The sequence below is a fragment of the Suricata suricatta genome, chromosome 1 (genome assembly GCF_006229205.1).
Source record: "Suricata suricatta isolate VVHF042 chromosome 1, meerkat_22Aug2017_6uvM2_HiC, whole genome shotgun sequence".
Lineage (NCBI taxonomy): Eukaryota > Metazoa > Chordata > Mammalia > Carnivora > Herpestidae > Suricata > Suricata suricatta.
The window spans coordinates 152917037-152921589 of record NC_043700.1 but is presented as its reverse complement, the minus strand read 5'-3'; the positions used below and the strand labels follow the sequence as shown (position 1 = coordinate 152921589).

Here is a 4553-nt window from a genome sequence, read left to right as displayed (position 1 = left end):
AGTCACCTCCCTACCTTAGTGAGATGTGGATGGGTATTGATGAAGGTGCTCTTTCTTTTGGGGTATGCTTCTTGTCTTCCCATTTGTTTGAGTCCTTTTAGTTGCAAAGATCAGAACACTAAACCTGCCATTAGAGTTTGGCCTTTGGCGCGTGTGCAGCGAGTGCTGGTGGTACGGAGGACTGAAGAAGCAGGACATGACAAAGTGGCACATGCCGGCCATGGGGTTCCAGCATTCCGGCTCTGCTCATCCCTTTTACTGCAAGTGGAAGAAATATGACAGGGAGGATTTGCAGGCTGAAAGGGAGCAGGAAGACGCCACTGCTCAGTTCCCCTATGTGGAGTTCACCGGTCGAGATAGCATCACCTGTCTCACGTGCCAGGGGACAGGCTACATTCCAATAGAACAAGTAAACGGGTTGGTGGCTTTGATCCCACACAGTGATCAGAGATTACGCCCTCAGAGAACCAAGCAGTATGTCCTCCTGTCTGTCCTGTTCTGTCTCCTGACATCTTGTTTGGTGGTTTTCTTCCTGTTTCCACATTCAGTCCTTGTGGATGAAGATGGCATCAAAGTGGTGAGGGTCACCTTTAATAAGCAGGACTCTCCTGTAATCCTCGCCATCACGGCCACCCTGAAAATCAGGAACTCCAATTTCTACTCTGTGGCAGCGATCAGCCTTTGCAGCCAAGTTCAGTACATGAACACAGTGGTTGGCACATACGTGACATAACGTCTCCCTCATTCCACCTCGGAGCGAGGAACTGGTGGATTTTACTGTGAAGGCTGAGATGGGAGGACCAGTTTCCTATGTGTACTTCTTCTGCACATTACCCGATATCGTGGTGCACGACATAGTGATCATGCGAACTTCAGTGAAGATTTCATACATTGGCCACATGACACAGAGCTCCTTGGAGACACATCACTCTGTGGACTGTGGAGCAAATTCCACAGCTGTTTAGCAACTGCTCTTGGTCCTTCCATGGCAGCACCTGCCAGAAGAGACACAGCACCTGCTCCCAGGGCCTGAGTTTCATACCTTTCCCAGGCGGTAGAAGGAAAGGAGACATTGGTTCTCTTCATCGCCAGCAAACATCCTCCTGCCACTGAGGAGGGGAGAGCTGCTCTTGGTAGCACAATCGGTGTTTCTCAGAACCAGCAGATTCACTGCCCAGTACCTGGCTGGTGCCCAGCAAATAACAGGCACTCAGAGAAACTGGAGAATTCAGTCCCGATCCTTTCGGCTCTTCTTAGGGCATTACAAATAGAAATCACGCCGTGGTTCCTGGCTATCAATGCAGAGTGACGTGGAGCTCAGACTGTGAGTGCAGCTGCAGAACTATCCTCATCTGCACAGAAGAGGCAGAGGGTGGGAACATTTGAATACATAAGCACAGACCATTTAATATGGGAAATGTTTTCATCTGTTCACAAATGCCTAGGAACTTAAAAAAAATTTTTTTTTCTTTTAGAGAGTATCAATTGTTTTTACCACGAGTCTTTGTGAGGCTTGATTTACCCTTCACCCATTGGCTGGAACATGGATTGGGGATTTGGTAAAAAAATAAACCCTGCGTTTTTTATTCAAAAATAAATAAATAAATAAACCTGCTGTTAGCAAAATGGGGAACTCCATTGGTCTTTAACAACCGAATAGTTCAGGCATACCTGGGTTTCAAGTCTCAAAGGATATCACTGGAGTCGGGTCCATCTGTTGGCTGGATTTTCCCCTGTTGACCTTGCCGTGAGGCAGGCCTTTGTTGGGGAGGTGAAGTCCAGCAAACAGCCGGCCTCATCGTGACAGCTTGCGTTCAGCAGCATATAGAGTACCCATTGCCTGGTCTCTTCAGCAAAAGTGATGTTATCAGTTGAATTGGTCTGACTGAGTGGGGTGCCATCTCTGAACAAGCCATAGTGGCCGGGGCATTGGGGTGCAGGGGTGCAGGGATGCCCTGATAGGCTGGTCTTAGTTACATGTCAACACAGGGAGCTGAGAATGTGCTCAGCTCGCCCATCTCAGAGGCAAGGACTGAGAGTAGTGGAGGAGAAGTTATATTTCCAAAGAGAAAAGAGCAACCACATCGCCCCAAGAAGCATGACTGAATGCTGGGCTGGCAAAGACGACCAATACTGACATTATCTCATAATATGAATTGATTTAGAATAAGTGAAGGGGGACCAGACAGACAGAGAGGACCAGGACGTCTACAGGGTACAGGCTAGAAACTCAACCAGCCCGGGGTTGTCTTGTTCTAAGGATCGGCTAGACTAAGCACTATATCCACCATCTACTTCTCTGGTAATCTTCATCAATATGACGAGTTAGAGCTCTTACAGATCCTTAGGAAAGCTGTTCCTTACAATGAGTATAGAGAGTTTTAGGACATGATTGTTTAAATGTTGAAAAGGGTTTCTTTTTTTCCTCCCTCATTGCATTTTGGCTTTTCATAGTGTGCAATTTTGCTGCATTTATAATCATTATGTACTTTGTTTGGGGAGAATGCATTTTGTCATAAAAGCTTTTCATACTGCTGGAGGGATGATCAGCCTCGCGATCAATATTCCATCCCAACCTGCTTTTTCTCTTGGAGAATAGTTAAAACAGGTTGCAAAACCCAGACCTATAGCAGTTGAAAAACTAACACCAATTTGATTGTCTTACTTGAGAAAAGATTAATTTGTGCATGACAATATTAGAGCGCTCTGAAAAAGACTCCACGTCTGCCTCTCACTTTCTCTTTCACAAAGTTACCATTTAAATCTAGCTTTGTTTGTGATATAATAATGCAGTGCTTGTGCACAAAGTGAGACTAAACTAACGCAAAGACTTTTCTTATGAATAGGAAAAATGACTGTTGTTTTTAATTTAAAGGAAACTGTATTTAAAATGTAATTTTTGGAAAATAAAATAAAGTCAAATGTAAATATTGTGAACAGATGTTTCTTAAGAAGTTTTGGAAATGAATAGTCGCCATCTGGAGCCATTTACAATGAGAAGAAGGTGAGCATGCACCTGTTCCTTTCTTTAAAAAGATGTAATCTCTGCACCAAATTATAAATGACTATGGCAGTTTCCATAAAAATGCAATATTCAATTTGCCAAACTGTTTAGAGAAATATTGATAAGAATGTGGTTCAGAAAAAGATGCTGCTAAAAGGCTCAGTATCTTTTCAGATTTCATTGCTTACTTATAAAATTTTAAAGATAAAACTTGGGGTGCCTGGGTGGCTCAGTCCATTTAGAGTCAAGCTTTGGCTCAGGTCATGATCTTGCAGTTCGTGAGTTCAAGGCTTACAATGGGCTCTGTGCTGACAGCTCGGAGCCTGAAGCCTGCTGCAGATTCTATGTCTCCCTCTCTCTCTCTGTCCCTCTCCCACTCATGCTCTGTCTCTCAAAAATAAATAAACATCAAAAAGAATTTTTAAAAAAGATAAAACTCTTCAGAGCAGGTGCGTATTCTACATTGTTCGAGACACACATGAACCTGAGTGGCGACCACCATGGTCCAAGGGCTCTATTTGCCCATTACCACACTTCAGACACTCCACAATATGAGCTGGACCTCTAATCCTTGCTGCCTGGGGAAACTGATGGAAACTGATCGCATCAGTGGCTCCTGTTCATCACTGCAACTCCACCCTTTGTGATGAACTATTGTAGCAGCTTGCACCGAGACATGGAGCTTTCTTTCTCCATCCTTTGAATCAGAGCTGACCTTGTGACTTGGTTTGAACAGCAAAATGCAAAATAAGGGAGAGCCTGCCAGTTCCAAACTTGAACTTCAGAGGATTCGCACATTTTCATGTGTCTCGTGGAGGCCTGCCACAGCATGTATGGGAGCCCAGGCAGCCGGCTGGGACCCCACGGAGGAAAACCCAGCTACCCCTGCAGAGGCCACCCCAGAGGAGCCTGCAGCCGACCGAGTCCCCAGCATGTGAGAGAACCAGCCGAGAGCAGCAGAGCTGACGGTACCATCGACACTCAGCCTTTTGCTGACAGCAAGAGGAGTTTAATTTTTTGATGACCTGTCATTGACAGGGGGTGAGGCCAGATGCTAAAGAATTTTAACTTCTGGCTGCTATACTTTTGTCTCCTTGGACCATAGGCAGGAAGGTATGACTGCAGAGTCATAGTTCAAAAGAGAGGATGCAAGGGATTTACAGGTAGATCTCAATATATAGAGTGGATGTTCTGAATAAAGGAGAAAGAGACTGGATGCAAGAATATAGTTAAATGGCTGAATAGGACAATGGGTCTTTAATACTTACAGCATAGTTTTGAATATAGTTACAAATAAGGCTAAACACTTTGTTGAAACCAATTCCTTCCACAAGTGAATGCTTCTTGTTTCAACAGCTGGTTCCACACGCTATATGTTTTTTTTTATTCAATTAATTCATTTATAAATTAATTCTACTCACTTCCTGGCTGATGAATCTTAATTAGAATAGTTTCAACTGTAACTGCGCTGATTGAGTTACATTAACTCCATTAGCAGAATGACACGTTAGCTATCGACAATAGATTTCAAAGAAGAAAGCAATCAAAG

At 44.1% G+C, this 4553-nt stretch overlaps 1 pseudogene; it reads left to right on the top strand.

The window, feature by feature from the left end:
• The first annotated feature begins 220 nt into the window (after nucleotides 1-220).
• Nucleotides 221-1000, top strand: LOC115297627 (annotated as a pseudogene).
• Nucleotides 1001-4553: the final 3553 nt, after the last annotated feature.